A 17,500-nucleotide genomic window follows, 5' to 3' on the forward strand; every position below is an offset into this window, starting at 1 on the left:
CTAGCCTCTGCTGCGGGGTTCCACAAGGTTCCATCCTTGGCCCCATTCTCTTCTCCCTGTATATTCTCCCCTTAGGCCAAGTCATTCAAAGGCACGGCATTTCCTTCCATTGCTGCACAGACGATACACAACTCTATATCCCCCTTAAGCCCAAAATCAAATCAAATCTACTTAATCTTACCCACTGCCTCGAGGATATAAAGTGTTGGATGGCCCAGAACTTCCTCCAACTAAACGAGAGTAAGTCTGAGGTCATCCTTCTCGGCCCCTCGGACTCAATCAAAACAATAACAGGCAGACTTGGAAGCCTTACCCCACTACTCAAACCTCATGTCAAAAACCTTGGCGTGATATTTGACTCAGCGTTGAAATTTGACAAACAGGTCAATGCCGTGGTAAAAGCTAGCTTCTTTCAGCTTCAGACGATAGCTAAAATAAAACAATTCCTCCAGTTTGACGACCTCGAAAAGATCATCCACACATTCATCTCCTCCCGCCTAGATTACTGCAACTCCCTATACACTGGCATCAGTCAATCTTCCCTGTCCCGCCTGCAACTGGTCCAAAACGCCGCAGCGAGACTCCTGACGGGCACCCGAAATAGGGGCCACATCACCCCGATCCTGGCCTCCCTCCACTGGCTCCCTGTGCAGTTCCCAATACATTTCAAGATCCTCCTTCATGTTTACAAAGCCCTCAATGGGCTTGCCCCCACCTACATCAAAAAGTCTGCTTACCCACCACACCACCTCCAGGTCCCTCACATCGACCGACTTGGGGTTACTGAACATCCCGCAGTCGAGGCATAAGCTCAGGGGCGACCGTGCCTTTGCGGTTGCAGCTCCTATACTGTGGAGAAGGCTCTGTCTCCAAAAGTGCAGAGGTTGGATTTCAGAATGGAGAGGAGACCGGCTGAAATGGATCTGAGGGACCGTGAGGGTTGGTAGGGGGAGAGGAGGTCAGTGAGATAAGGGGGGGCCAAGTGGTTGAGGGCTTTGTAGGTGAGGACCAGGATTTTGTAGATGATCCGGTGGGAAATGGGAAGCCAGTGAAGTTCTTTGAGGACTGGAGTGATGTGGTGCCAGGATTTGGTGTGGGTGATGAGTCGGGCGGCTGCGTTCTGGACCAGTTGGAGTCGGTTGATGTTGCTGGAATTATTGCCAAAGAGAAGATGTATGTACTTAATCTATGAACCATTGTTGTATAACGTTGGTACCTCCACCACTTTGGCCAACAAGAGTTGTTTTTAAATGTGCTATAGAAATAAAAGTGACTGGACTTAACTTATATAACTGCAACATGACCTCCCAACTTCTAAACTCATTATTACTTTGTAATATATTTTATTTATCATATATTAATTTTGACAGTTGTGTTTACAACTCAGTTATGCTGCTCCACTTAAGCATGTCCTTGTTCCATTGCCAGTAAGTACACACGACAATTAAACACTCTTGACTCTATGTCCAAATCGAACATTAATTCATCACTCTCGATCCACTCCAGCTCTCAGTTAGTCTTTATTTATCCATTTGAGGTTCAGTCGAATCATAGCGTGGCAGTAGAGGCGCCAGAGTTCGATCCTGACTACGGGTGCTGTCTGTAAGGAGTTTGTACGTTCTCCCCGTGACCGTGTGGGTTTCCCCACACTCCCAAGATGTGCGAGTTTGTAGGTTAATTGGCTTGGGTAAAAATTGTAACTTGTCCCATGTGTGCGGGATAGTGCTAGTGTACAGGGTGATCGCTGGTCAGCGCAGACACGGTGGGCCGAAGGGCTTGCTTCCGCGTGCTGTATGTCTGTAAGAAACTAAACTCAACTAAATGAAAATGGGCATGAAGCTTATTCTACTCTGTTAATTAAATCCCATCAACGTAGTAAAGTATTAAAGAAGGGTCTCGACCCGAAACGTCATCCATTCCTTCTCTCCAAAGATGCTGCCTGTCCCGCTGAGTTACTCCAGCATTTTGTCTACGTTCACTCACAGAACCTCTTTGTCCTGGTCTCTTAAGCCTATTTACTTTGCACAGCATCCTGAAGAGTGAGAGGGTTGTTGTGCATCTTATAGGTCGGAAGAGGGCGCAGGTTCTGCAACAAGAATTTACGGAATTGGGAAGACTGAAAAGCAGGACCTGCAGGGTGGTGATCTGAGGATTGTATCCAGTACCTCGTGCTAGTGGAGATAACAAGATAGTGGAAATGAATGTGTGGCTGAGGAGTTGGTGCAGAGGGTAGGGATTCAGATTTCTGGATCATTGGGATCTCTTCCGGGGCAGGGTTGACCTGTACAAAAGTGGGATAAGATAGAATTTCCAAGGAATTGTTGATGGAATCCAAGAAGAGATAGCTGAATGGAGAGAATATTGGCTTCATGGAAGGAAGCAGAGGGTGATGGTGATGGTGGAAGGTCGCTTCTCGGACTGGAGGCCTGTGACTAGTGGTGTGCCTCAGTGTTTGGTGCTGGGCCCGTTACTATTTGTCATCTACATCAATGATGTGGATGAGAACATACAGGGCAAGATTAGCAAGTTTGCTGATGATACAAAAGTGAGTGGTTTTGCAGATAGTGAAGATGGTTGTGAACGATTGCAGCAGGATCTGGATCAATTAGCCAGGTGGGCAGAGGAATGGCTGATGGAATTTAATACAGAGAAGTGTGAGGTGTTGCATTTTGGGCAGATCTACACAGTAAATGGTCGGCCTCTGGGTAGTGTTGTAGAGCAGAGGGATCTAGGAGTACAGGTGCATGGTTCCTTGAAGGTCGAGTCGCAGGTAGATAAGGTGGTCAAAAAGGTGTTTGGCACTTTGGCCTTCATCAGTCAGAGTATTGAGTATAGAAGTTAGGAGGTCATGTTGCAGTTGTATAAGACGTTGGTGAGCCCGCATTCAGAATATTGTGTCCGTTCTGGGCACCATGTTATAGGAAAGATATTGTCAAGCTTGAAAGGGTTCAGAAAAGATTTATGAGGATGTTGCCAGGACTGAGGTGTGAGCTATAGGGAGAGGTCGAGTTGGCTGGGTCTCTATTCCTTGGAGCGCAGGAGGATGAGGGGTGATCTCATTGAGGTGTACAAAATCTTGAGAGGAATAGATCGGGTAGATGCACAGAGTCTCTTGGCCAGAGTAGGGGAATTGAGGACGAGGGGAAGGGGAAAAGATTTAATAGGAATCTGAAGGGTAACTTTTTCACACAAAGGGTGGTGGGTGTATGGAACAAGCTGCCAGAGAAGGTAGTTGAGGCAGGGACTATCCCATCGTTTAAGAAACAGTTAGACAGGTACATGGATAGGACATGTTTGGAGGGCTATGGACCTTGAATTTAGAAGATTGAGGGGGGGATCTTATAGAAACTTACAAAATTCTTAAGGGGTTGGACAGGCTAGATGCAGGAAGATTATTCCCGATGTTGGGGAAGTCCACAACTAGGGGTCACAGTTTAAGGATAAGAGGGAAGTCTTTTAGGACCGAGATGAGAAAATCATTTTTTACACAGAGAGTGGTGAATCTGTGGAATTCTCTGCCACAGAAGGTAGTTGAGGCCAGTTCATTGGCTATATTTAAGAGGGAGTTAGATGTGGCCCATGTGGCTAAAGGGATCAGGGGATATGGAGAGAAGGCAGGTACAGGATACTGAGTTGGATGATCATATTGAATGGCGGTGCAGGCTCGAAGGGCCAAATAGCCTACTCCTGCACCTATTTTCTATGTTTCTATGTAAGCGCAGGCAAGTGGGACTAGTGTAGCTGGGACATTGTTGGCCGGTGTGGGCGAGTTGGGCCGACAGTCTCTTTCCACACTGTATCACTCTAATGACTCTATGACTATAAAACACGCATTAGATTACACTTGGAGTATTGTGTGTAGTGCTGGTTGCCCATGCTGTGGGGTGAATGCTGGAGAGAGTACAGAGGAGATTCATGAGGTTGGTCCATACATTCATGGTGTTGGTCTGAAGAAGGGTCTCGACCCGAAACGTCACCAATTCCTTCGCTCCACAAATGCTACCTCACCCGCTGAGTTTCTCCAGCATTTTTGTCTACCTTCGATGTTTCAAGCATCTGCAGTTCCTTCTTAAACATTGGTGCTTTTGTTATTATTATTATACATTTATAGAATGGAAACAGGCCCTTCGGCCCACTGCGTCCATGCTAGCCATCGATCACCCGTTCACACTAGTTCTATCTATTTTTCACCCACTCCCGACACACTGGAGGCAGTTTACAGAGAACAATCACGAGTTAAGAGAGTGTTTAATTGTCATTTGTACTGAGACATAATGATGAGATACTTGCAGCAGCGCCTCAGACCCGTGAACGTAAGGCTCAGCAGTTAACATCATTAACTAACAAATAAAACTTCAATAAATAATAAAACAAAATAAATAATAAAACAGTGTCGGCAATACAGTTTGTAGTTTGAAGTTTCGTTGGTGTTTAATAGCCTGATTGGTGTAGGGAAGCTGTTCCTCAACCTGGACGTTACAGTTTTCAGGCTCCTGTACCTTCTTCCCGATGGTAATGGTGAGATGAGTGTGTGGCCAGGGTGGTGTGGGTCTCTGATGTTGCTGGCTGCCTTTTAGAGGCAGCAACTCCTGTAGATCCCTTTGATGGTGGGGAGGTCAGAGCCCATGAATGACTGGGCAGTGTTCACCACTTAAGACAGACACAAAAAACTGGAGTAACTCAGCGGGTCAGGCAGCATCTCTGGTGACAATAGACAATAGATGCAGGAGTAGGCCATTCGGCCCTTCGAGCCAGCACCACCATTCAATGTGATCATCCCCAATCAGTACCCCGTTCCTGCATTCTCCCCATATCCCCTGACTCCGCTATTTTTAAGAGCCCTATCTAGCTCTCTCTTGAAAGTATCCAGAGAACCCACCTCCACTGCCCTCTGAGGCAGAGAATTCCACAGACTCACCACTCTCTGTGAGAAAAAGTGTTTCCTTGTCTCCGTTCTAAATGGCTTACTCCTTATTCTTAAACTGTGGCCCCTGGTTCTGGACTCCCCCAACATCGGGAACATGTTTCCTGCCTCTAGTGTGTCCAAACCCTTAACAATCTTATATGTTTCAATGAGATACCCTCTCATCCTTCTAAACTCCAGAGTGTACAAGCCCAGCCGCTCCATTCTCTCAGCACATGACAGTCCCACCATCCCGGGAATTAACGTTTTTGTGACGTTTTGGGTCGAGACCCTTCCACCCGAAACGTCACCTATTCCTTCTCTCCATAGATGCTGCCTGACCCGCTGAGTTACACTAGCTTTTTGTGTCTATCTTTGGTTTAAGCCAGCATCTGCGGTTCCTTCCTCCACACAGTGTTCGCCACTTCTTGCAGTCTCCGTTGTTCCCGGGGATTACATTTGCTGAACCAGCCCGTGATGCAACCAGCCAACATGCTCTCTCCCGTACACCTGTCCAAGCTCAAGGGAGTATTCGTCTCCCTACAGAATCTCTGAAGAAGGGTCTCGACCCGAATTGCCACCCATTCCTTCTCTCCAGAGATGCTGCCTGTCCCGCTGAGTTATGGGCCTGTCCCATTTAGGCGATTTTTTTAGGCGACTGCCGAAAAATGTTCAACATGTTGAAACATTTTCAATGACAGTGGCGACTATTTGGGCTGTTGTAGGTTGTCGCCAGGTGACGTAGGTTGTCGCCGGTCCTGACTTCGGTGAATTCCATTGTCCTAGTCGCTGGCAGTCGCCTAAAAAATCGCCTAAGTGGGTCCGGCCCTTGGCTCCAGCATTTTGTGTGTACCGACAGAATCTCCTCACTCTTCTTAGAGAGTAGAGGTGTTGATGGGCCCTCTGTATAATTGTGCTGGGTCGTGGATCCAGAGATATGCTTGCCCAGGTACTTGAACTTGTTAACACGTCGATGAAGACAGCTTTGTGGATCCTCAGCCTTCCCCTTCGGAAACCAACAACCAGCTCCTTGGTCTGACTGATGTCGGGAGCAAGGTTTGGGGGGGGGGGGGGGGGGCGGGGGGGCAAGAATTCCTTGCCGTTCAGTGAGCCCCAATGGTATTGTAATCTCAGTCGCCGAGGCCAATGTCAGAAGATCCTTCTGACATTCCGAAGGGGGGTGAACCTTCGGAAAGCATCTGGACCTGATGGTATCCCTGGCTACGTTCTCAAATCGGCCTGGGATTTGTCTGGGATCTCCGGTTTCCTCCAAAGCTCTAACGATGCCAAGCTGGCCACCCGTGAGTCACGGCGCCAGGCGGTGGAGGGCTTTAACCAAGCCGCCTGCCTGCCTGCCCCTTTTCTGGGAGTTATGTCCATGCCCGGGTGGGGTTAGAAAGGGAATACGCCCTGTCCACAGGCACCCTGAGGGAGTTCCGGGACAGCTGGGTGTTGAATGCATCCTCATTAAGGATTGTAACATAGGTACACAAAAATGCTGGAGAAACTCAGCGGGAGCAGCAGCATCTATGGAGCGAAGGAGATAGGCAACGTTTCGGGCCGAAACCATTCCTCAGACTGATAGGGGGTCCACCAGCAGGTGCTAGGGGATTGTAACATAGTTGTATAGTAGATTATTAAGGATATTTGTTTGTGTTGTATTATGGTGGTGGGTTCTGGTTTGTTTTATTGTAGTGTAAATATTATTTTTTAATAATTGAATACATTTTTTGATTAAAAAAAAGCTCTAACGATGTACAGGTTTATAGTTGCCAGGGTAGCTCGAGTCTAAAACTAGAGTGCATAGGTTTAAGGGGAGAGAGGATAGAGATCAGAGGGACTTGGTGGGCATGTTTTTCACACAGAGGGTGGTGGGTATATGGAACGAGCTGCCAGAGGAGGTAGTGGACATGGTACAAACACAGACATTTGTACAGGTGGAGGACCTGTACATCAACACTTCTATTCTATCTAATGTTCGGTCTTTGCACTAAATCCCTTTATCCTTCATCTGTGCACTGCAGATGGCTTCATTGTATTCATGTGTCGTCTCTTCGTTGACTGGATAGTCAAACAAAAGCTTTTCATTATACTCTGGTATACGTGACAATAATAAACGAGACTACACAAAACTAAACTGTTCAGCCCCAGTGGCCTAATGGATAAGGCACTGGCCTCCTAAGCCAGGGATTGTGGGTTCAAATCCCATCTGGGGTGTTGTGTTTTTAACAATGCGGGAATTCATCTTCAGGTGGCGTAGCGGGTAGAACCGGCCTCGAGTGCTGTCTGTGTGTAATTTGCACGTTCTCCCTGGGTTTCCCATACACTGTAATCAGCTCGTTTGTAATCATGTGTTGTCTTTCCGCTGGTAGACAAAAATGCTGGAGAAACTCAGCGGGTGAGGCAGCATCTATGGAGTGAAGGAAATAGGCAACGTTTCGGGCCGAAACCCTTCTTCGGACTTTGTCTTTCCGCTGTCTGGTTAGCACGCAACATCCTCGGCACATGTGACAATAAACTAAACCGGCTGCTCCGGTTTCCTCCCTCATCCCAAAGACGTGCAAACTCCACACAGGCAGCATCCGAGGTCGGGATTGAACCCGGGTCTCGGGTATTGTGAGGCAGTGGCTCTACCTTTCACCCAGAAAGTTGTGAATTTGTGGAATTCCCTGCCACAGAGGGCAGTGGAGGCCAAATCACTGGATGGATTTAAGAGAGAGTTAGATAGAGCTCTTGGGGCTAGTGGAGTCAAGGGATATGGGGAGAAGGCAGGCACGGGTTATTGATTGGGGACGATCAGCCATGATCACAATGAATGGCGGTGTTGGCTCGAAGGGCCGAATGGCCTCCTCCTGCACCTATTTTCCATGTTTCTATGTACCCGCTTGCGTCATTGCTGGTTGGGAAGTACCTGGTGATTGGTGTTAATTGGAGCAGCGCTATTTGCCGCGGAAAGTGTGTGGGGGAGGGGGCGACAGATGTGACCCCCCCCCTCATTCTGGGTGCATGGGGCAGGTGGGGGGGTGGGGGTAGCTGGGGAGGAGGAGTGGGGCAGGTGGGGGGTGGAGTTGGGGCTGGCGAAGGGGGCTGAGAGGAGGCAGGGAGGAGGGGCTGGGAGGAGGCTGGGAGGAGGCAGGGGCTGGGAGGAGGCAGCACTGGGCAGGTGAGAGGGGGAGTGGGGCTGGGGAAGGGGGCGGGTGCGTGGAGGAGGGAGAGTGGGATGGGGGTGCAGGGCTGGGGCTTGGGGGAGCGGGCCAGGCAGATGTGGAGGGTCGGATGGGATGCGGGGAGGGGAGTAGAGCAGGCACGAGGGGGAGGGAGTGGGGGTGCAGAGCTGGGCAGGTGGGAGGTGGGAGGGGAGGGGGAGCGATGGGCAGGCAGGAGCAGGTGCAGAGGTGGGGAGGGGGAGTACAGCTAGGGGGAGGAAACACGGGGCAGGTGGGATAGAGAGGGGAAGTCAGATCATAAGATGATCAGTGATAGGAGCTGAATTAGGCCATTTGGCCCATCAAGTCTACTCCGCCATTCAATCATGGCTGATCTATCTCTCCCTCCTAATCCCATTCTCCTGCCTTCTCCCTATAACCCCTGACACCCGTACTAATCAAGAATCTATCTATCTCTGCCCTGAAAATATCCACTGACTTGATCTCCACAGCCACAAAATTCCACAGATCCACTGCCCTCTGACGAGAGAAATTCCTCCTCATCTCCTTCCCAAAAGAACGTCCTTTAATTCTGAGGCTGTGACCTCTGGTCCTAGGCTCTCTCGCTAGTGGAAACATCCTCTCCTCATCCACTCTATCCAAGCCTTTCACTATTCTGTACGTTTCAATGCGGTCCCTCATCCAGCAAGCACAGGCCCAGTGCTGCCAAAGACTGAGCTGTCAAATTCTGAAGGAGGGTCTGGACCAGAAACTTCACCCATTCTATCTTTCCAGAGATGCTGCCTGTCCTGCTGAGTTACTCCAGCTTTTTGTGTCTGCTGTCAAAGCCTGATCTCCCTGTTGTTATAACACAAGGTTAACGGCTCTCCTGTGATCCACTATCCAGCAGGACCCCAGGGAGAATTGGTCTTGTTAATAGCAACTTGTATCGATGACAAATTTCACTGATCATTCTACGACCTCTGGAATTGGGTTCAAATCAATGCCAATGGGATCAAGTTCCCCTTCCCTCTCCCTCCAGCTTGGGTCCTGTAGGTGTGAGCGATCCTCAACACTTGAACTCAACCACTAGCTTAAAGTATCCAATATTCAGACAAACTTTGCTGGTTCCCAATCAATAACCCGTCGCTGGGAATGAAGTATAGGCTTAGGTATATTATTTATAGGAGTAGAATTAGGCCATTCGGCCCATCGAGTCTACTCCGCCATTCAATCGTGGCTGATCCCAGTTTCCTGCCTTCTCCCCATAACTCTTGACACCCATTCTAAACAAGAATCTGTCTATCTCTGCATTAAAAATATCCACTGACGTGGGCTCCACAGCCTTCTGTGGCAATGAGTTCCATAGATTCACCACCATCTGACTGCAGAAGTGCCTCCCCACCTCCGTTCTATTGTCATGTGCAGAGGTACAGTGAAAAGCTGTTTTTCATGCTATCCAAACAGTGCAGGAACAGGCCCTTCGGCCCATCGAGTGGGTGCCGACCAGCGACCACCCCGTACACCAGCACTATGACACACAACAGGGACAAGTGACAATTATTACCGACGCCAATTACCCTGCAAACCTGTACGTCTGTGTAGTGTGTGGGGGAAACCAGAGCACCCGGAGGAAACCCACGTGGTCACGGGGAGAACGTAAACTCCATACCGACAGCACCCGCAGTCAGGATCGAACCGGGATCTTTGACGATGTAAGGCAGCAACTCTACCGCGGCGCCAATGTACCTGCCAAAAGTTTATCACGAGGGACATCGAACGATTGGCAGCCCCGTCAACAGTCTGTTTTTTTCCCGTCATTTTTAGTGCATTTTATAAGTTTGTGTAAATGTTCCCCGGTTTGTTTTATGTGGAGGGCGGGTGAGTGGGGGGGGCGGGGAGGAGTCGGGTAAACTTTTTTTTCAGTTTCTTACCTTGCCGGAGGCACGTTTGTTTTCCGGGTCGCGTCTCCGGTCACTCTGCGGCCTACCATCGATGGAGCTGGAGGCCTCCTCGTACTGACCTTGGGCCCCACCGCGGGTCGTGGACGTAATATCGGAGCCGACCCCTTGCCTTGGATCACTCCAACCGTGGCCTGCGGACTTACCATCAACGGCTCGCAGTCTCGGGAGAGGCCGGAGTCGTGAAACTCCGACGAATGCAGAGGATCGACCAGCCCTGACACAGGGTCCGATCGCTGGCGCGGGGGAGCTGACATCTCCCTGATGCAGGAGCTGATCGGCCCGGACCAGAGGGCCCAAAACGCCGCTGACTACAGGAGTCTAGATCGTCCCGTCAACGGGGGGCTCGAGGCCCCCGAACGTGGGAGAGCTAAGGGAAGAGATTGAACTATTTTTCACCTTCCATCACAGTGAGGAATGTGGAGGAGTCACTGTGGTGGATGTTTATGTTAAAATGTATTTTGTGTGTTCCGTTGCTTTTTACTGTATGACTGACTTGGCAAATGAAATTCCTCGTATGTTGCAAAACATACTTGGCTAATAAAGTATGATTGTGATTGTTTTGTATAAACTGTAGCTGCAAGAACTCTGACATAGTCGAGTAACTCAGTCATGCCCACCCATCAAGGATTTGTGACCTCCAGCATGTGTGATGGTGATTAAAGCCGACATTTCCCACTGTCTCCCGGCCACACAGCTTCCAGAGCGAGGGAGATGCCGGCATCGCCATCCCTTTGGGTAACAAAATGTGTCAGAAGGAACTGCAGATGCTGGTTTAAATCGGAGACACAAAATGCTGGAGTAACTCAGCGGGACAGGCAGAATCTCTGGATAGAAGGAACGGGTGACATTTCGGTTCGAGACTCTTTTTCAGACGTCTATGTCCCGCCCACTCCCTTGACATCAGTCTGAAGAAGGGTCTCGACCCGAATCATCACCCACTCCTTCTCCCCAGAGATGCTGCCTGTCCCGCTGAGTTACTCCAGCATTTTGTATCTACCCATGATTGGGGTGACGTTGTGCTTCCTTGAAGGGCTGGCTCAAGTCCACCATCTCGGGGCGGCACGGTGGGGCAGCGGTAGAGTTGCTGCCTCTCAGCGCCAGAGACCCGGGTGCAATCCTGACTACGGGTGCTGTCTGTACGGAGTTTGTACGTTCTCCCCCTGACCTGACTGGGTGCTCCCACACTCCATAGGCGTGCAGGTTTGTAGGTCTATTAGCTCCTGTAGAAATTGTACGTTGGCCCCAGTGTGTGTAGGATAGTGCTAGTGTACAGGGTGATCGCTGGTCGGCGTGGGCTCGGTGGGCCAATGGGTCTATTTCCGTGCAGTATCTCTAAAGTCTAAATCTGCCTGCTGTGGACTGGTCTGTTCCACTTCCAGGCCCAGCCTCCATCCCCCCTGTTCTCTACGTACACCGAGTCCAGGGATTATCCCGTTCCCGCGAGCAGTGAACAGAGAGTTCCTGGAGGAACATCACCCATCCATTTCCTCAACAGATTGGGTGGCATTTCAGCCGCTGCCTCGCAGTGCCACCATCTTGGATGCAATCCTGACTGCGGGGTGCTGTCTGTGTGGAGTTTGCACGTTCTCCATGTGACCTCTGGGTTTTCCCCGGGTGCTGCGGTTTCCTCCCACATTCCAAAGCCGTGGGGGATTTGTAGGCCAATTGGTCTCCGTAAATTGCCCCTGGTGTGGTGGGAGTGGGTGCATAAAGTGGGATAACATAGAACTAGTGTGAATGAGTGATCAACATTCGGCATCAAACGGTGGCGCAGTGGTAGAGTTGCTGCCTGACAGCGAATGCAGCGCCGGAGACCCGGGTTCGATCCCGACCACGGGTGCTGTCTGTACGGAGTTTGTACGTTCGTCCCGTGACCCGCGTGGGTTTTCTCAGCGATCTTCGGTTTCCTTCCACACTCCAAAGACGTACAGGTTTGTAGGTATATTGGCTTGGTGCTGGTGTAAATTGTCCCTAGTGTGTGTAGTGTAGTGTTAGTGTGCGGGGATCGCTGGTCAGCGAGGACTCGGTGTGCGGAGGGGCCTGTATCCACTGTGTATCTCTAAACTGAACTAATCGGGTCTTGTGCTGCGTTGTGTTGGTGCACAATGGATAATGAAGTCCCCTCGGAGGCACCTGCCATCCCAGGTAGCAGGGAACTATACACCTCCCCCTCTGCCTGGGGTAACGTTTCCTCAGCATCTCCCTGGGGCACCAGCCTGAATCTATAGCTCATCTCATTGTCACTTAGAATAGACTCAATAGACTTAAAATCAATCATCTGACTGCTTGTTGTAGGGAGCTGACTGCCAACACATTAGACATAAGCCAGTAGTGACTGCACTTCCCCAGTGCCTGGAGTTTGCGCATCATTACCCCTCTAATTTATGTTTGCTCGGGGAGCATCTCAACTCGGTTTGGGGAACAGCTCCGTCCAAGACCGCAAGAAATCGCAGGCAATTGTGGACGCAGCCCAGACCATCACACAAGCCAACCTCCCTTCCATCGACTCCATCTACACCTCACGCTGCCTCGGCAAGGCCAGCAGTATAATCAAGGACGAGTCGCACCCCGGCCACTCCCTCTTCTCCCCTCTCCCATCAGGCAAAAGGTGCAGAAATATGAAAACGCACACCTCCAGATTCAGGGACAGTTTATCCCCAGCTGTTATCAGGCAACTGAACCATCCTAATACCACACAGAGAGCTGTGCTGAACAATGCAGGAAGGAACTGCAGATGCTGGTTTAAACCGACGATAGACACAAAAAGTTGGAGTAAGTCAACGGGACAGGCAGCATCTCTGGAGAGAAGGAATGGGTGATGTTTTGGGTCGAGATCCTTCTTCAGAGTGGTCAATGGGTGATGTTTTGGGTCGAGACCCTTCTTCAGAGTGGTCCAGAGGTGTTGAACTACTCACTGTTCAAGGACGTACAGATTTGAAAGTTAATGACCTCATTGGTGACCCTCGGACTATCTTTGATTGGACTTTACTGGACTTCATCTTCCACTAAATGTTATTCATGTTATTCCATTTATCCTATACAGTATCTGTACACTGTGGATGCCTCGATTGTCATCATGTATTGTCTTTCCTGCTGACTGGTTAGCACGCAACAAAAAGCTTTTCACTGTACCTCGGTACACGTGACAATAAACTGAACGAAACGCAAACTCAAGCCAAAGGCAGAACCCAGGGTGGATGCTGTGGAGATAGAAGCACTGGAGACCAGAGGACATAGGTTCAAGGTGAAGGGGAAAAGATTTAATAGCAACCTACAGGGTAACTTTTTCACACAAAGGGTTAAAACCAAAGACACAGGAGCACAATGAAACCATTCAGCCTATTGAGTCAGTTCCACCATTCAATCATAGATCATCTATTTTACCCTCTCAACCTCAGGGACAGGTTAAGCAGCCTGGGAGTCTATTCCTTGGAGCACAGGAGGACGAGGGGTGATTTTATAGAGGTATACATACGTTGGGTAGATGCACAGTCTCTTGCCCAGAGTAGGGGAATCGAGGACCAGAGGACATAGGTTTAAGGTGAAGGGGAAAAGATTTAATAGGAACCTGAGGGGTCACATTTTCACACAAAGGGTGGTGGGTGTATGGAACAAGCTGCCAGAGGAGGTAGTTGAGGCTGGGACTATCCCAACGTTTAAGAAACAGTTAGACAGGTACATGGATAGGACAGGTTTGGAGGGATATGGACCAAGCGCAGGCAGGTGGGACTAGTGTAGCTGGTACATGTTGGCCAGCGTGGGCAAGTTGAGCCGAAGGGCCTGTTTCCACACTGTGGCACCCCATGACTCTATGGAGGGAGGGTGTGTCGGAAGATGAGGAGTGGGAGGTGTGAGGGTGGGGGCTCCAAACGTCAGGGGCTTCCGGACTGGCAGTGTAGCTGTGGGAGGTGGGACGGCCCGACTGGCCGCAAGCTGAGGTTTACAGACGTCACAGGAAGAGGAGGGGGCATCCAATCAGTGCGGCCTACGTTGGGAGAGGCCTGCTGGAGGTTACCGCAGCAACGGAGGGAGTTGTGCAGTAACCCCCCCGAACATGAGTGTTCCATCCTCGAATGCTATCACTATCCTACACACTGTGGAAATTTACACTTCTCCTGGGACCCCCGTAAATACTGACCCACTAGTCTGGGACCCCCGTAAATACTGACCCACTACCCTGGGACCCCCGTAAATACTGACCCACTAGTCTGGGACCCCCGTAAATACTGACCCACTACCCTGGGACCCCCGTAAATACTGTCCCACTACCCTGGGACCCCTGTAAATACTGACCCACTAGTCTGGGACCCCCCCCATAAATACTGACCCACTAGTCTGGGACCCCCATAAATACTGACCCACTAGTCTGGGACCCCCCTGTAAATAGACCCACTACCCTGGGACCCCCATGTAAATAGATCCACTACCCTGGGACCCCCCTGTAAATAGACCCACTACCCTGGGACCCCCCTGTAAATAGACCCACTACCCTGGGCCCCCCATAAATACTGACCCACTACCCTGGGACCCCCATAAATACTGACCCACTAGTCTGGGACCCCCCATAAATACTGACCCACTACCCTGGGACCCCCCCATAAATACTGACCCACTAGTCTGGGACCCCCCTGTAAATAGACCCACTACCCTGGGATCCCCATAAATACTGACCCACTAGTCTGGGACCCCCGCAAATACTGACCCACTGGTCTCTGACCCCCCTGTAAATATTGACCCAGACCCCAAGTCCCTGCAGATGCTGCACACACACACATTCAGGTGGCAGTAGATTTATTCCTCTCCGGCTGTGGCTGATGAGATGGGTGGGCACAGATCAGTCTCAGCCCGACTGTAGCGTTCCTGGCCCCGGCAGTCAGCCAGAGAGCTGTCACCATGCCCGCATTGTTGTCAGTGTGAACGCCGCTGCCACACTGTCCACTCCGGGAGTGATCCCACAGACTTGATTATAATTTGCCAAGGCATAAATGCCACCCTTGACTAAACCGGTTATTATTTGATATCCTGTGCGCTGTAAGCAGCGAGTCATTGGCAGAGGAGCAGCTTGTGGTAATAACAGTACAGGAGTGCTGGAGACAGGCAGCAGGAACTACCCCTGCAGACAGCCTTGCCCACCTCCCCGCCACACTGGCACCCAGCAAATGTCAACAATAAGGGCGGCACGGTGGAGTTGCTGCCTCACAGTGCCCGAGTCCCGGGTTCAATCCTGACTACGGGTGCTGTCTGTACGGAGTTTGTGCGCTCTCCCCGTGACCTGCGTGGGTTTTCTCCAGGAGCTCCAGTTTCCTCCCCCGCTACAAAGACGTGCAGGTTTGTAGATTAATTGGCTTGGTATGAATGTAAATTGTCCCTAAGTGTGTGTAGGATAGTGTTAGTGTGCGGGGATCGCTGGTCGGCATGGACTCGGTGGGCTGAAGGGCCTGTTTCCGTGCTGGATCTCTAAACTAAATTAAATTAAACTGTCGATAACATCAAGTTGCAATTGTGTAGCCTTTCCAAAAGCACGGAAGAATCTCTGCGCTGTATCTCTAAACTAAACTAAACTAAAGTTAGTGCGACACATCTCGATTTCACTGCAGAGAACTGCTTTTATTTGACTTTAAGGCAACGTTTTAGGTACTGGCCTAGAAACATATAAATGTTGTAGAGGGAACACGCGCTGTCCACGGGCACCCTGGGGAATTCCAGGACCGCTGGGCACCGCGGGGGGTTGAATGCATCCTTGACAAGGACTGTAATATAGTTGTTTAATTTGCTGTATATTGATATTTAAGAATATTCATTTCACTTTGTGCTATGGTGATGGGTATTGTTTTGTATTGTAAATATTATTCTTGTAAATAATTGATTTAAATTATTTCTGGTTGAAAAAACCCCACAATCGAACGGGGACCCAGCGGGGGGTGTGGGGTGGGGTGGTGGGACGGGGGGTGGGTTGGGGGGGGGTATGTTGTGTGGGAGGGGGGGGCCGGGGGATGGGGGTGTGTAGGAGGGGTGGCGTGAGGGGGGAGAGGTGGAGGGGAGTGGGTGGGAGGGTGAATGGGGTGGGAGGGGGGTGGGGTGGGGGTATGTGGGAGAGGGACTGCCACACACGACGGCAGGCAGCGGAGAGGGCTGTAACATTGTCGGTGGCAGGACCATGGCGACTCTTGTGTACCGCCTCGGTGAGGTCTGCTGCATGATTTCACCGGGTTGTACACAAATCAAAGCTTTTCCCTGTACCTACGTACACGTGACAATGAAGTATCATTGAATGAAATCGAGCAAGTGTGTGATTTCACGGAGGTGATTGCACATGTGGAGTGTTTAACATATAAGGTGTTACATCTGCACACTCACACCAGCGTGGCTGCACAGCAAGACTCCAGCACTTTGACTGTTAAACATCTGCACTGTATAAGCCAATGCAGTTCCACATCTGGACCATTACAGAGGTGCATTGCCAGATTCCACGGCACTGAATGGCGCACATCTGGTCCATTACCACCTTGTCACATGCACTGATCACCACTCACTCATCGCACATCTGGATCACAGCTGACCCACTACACATCTGGATTTCTATTGGCCCATTACACATCTGGATTTCTACTGGCCCATTACACATCTGGATCTCTGCTGACCCATTACACATCTGGATCTCTGCTGACCCATAACACATCTGGATCACTGTGACTCATCGCCAGTGGTTTATTGCAACGGAACGAGCCACCACAGTAATATACAGCATACCAACACCACTAAAAAGTTAAAAACAGGATTTTCAAATTGTTAGCATGTGCTAAGTTTATGCTTCGAGTCATAGAGTGTGGAAACAGGCCCTTCGGCCCAACTTGCCCACACCAGCCAACACGTCCCAGCTACACTAGTCCCACCTGCCTGCGCTTGGTCCATATCCTTCCAAACCTGTCCTATCCACGTACCATATCTGTTTCTTAAATCGTCCCAGCCTCAACTACCTCCTCTGGCAGCTTGTTCCATACACCCACCACCCTTTGAGTGAAAAAATTACCCCTTGGATTCCTATTAAATCTTTTCCCCTTCACATCGAACCTTTTTGGTTATTAGTTTATTAAATTAGTTGATTGGTCACAAAGTCAAAATGGAAGAGAGTGGTACACATCTGGATCACCTCTGACCCATTACACATCTGGATCACCTCTGACCCATCACACATCTGGATCACCTCTGACCCATCACACATCTGGATCACCTCTGACCCATTACACATCTGGATCACCTCTGACCCATTACACATCTGGATCACCTCTGACCCATTACACATCTGGATCACCTCTGACCCATCACACATCTGGATCACCTCTGACCCATCACACATCTGGATCAACTGACCCATCACACATCTGGATCACCTCTGACCCATTACACATCTGGATTACCTCTGATCCGCACACAGCTGGATCATTGACTCATGATACCATTATTACACGGGGGGGAATAAGAATGTC

At 50.1% G+C, this 17,500-nt stretch overlaps 1 protein-coding gene and 1 non-coding gene across 3 annotated transcripts in view; one reads left to right on the forward strand and one right to left on the reverse strand.

Moving 5' to 3' along the window:
* The window catches only part of LOC116967079 (protein shisa-9-like), a 97,752-nt gene that overhangs the window by 12,706 nt on the left and 67,546 nt on the right, over positions 1 to 17,500 (reverse strand). The window lies entirely within an intron of this gene.
* trnar-ccu lies at positions 7,048 to 7,120 on the forward strand. Its single transcript has one exon. It is a non-coding gene; the product is annotated as a tRNA-Arg (tRNA).

This window comes from Amblyraja radiata, chromosome 38 (assembly GCF_010909765.2).
Source record: "Amblyraja radiata isolate CabotCenter1 chromosome 38, sAmbRad1.1.pri, whole genome shotgun sequence".
NCBI lineage: Eukaryota > Metazoa > Chordata > Chondrichthyes > Rajiformes > Rajidae > Amblyraja > Amblyraja radiata.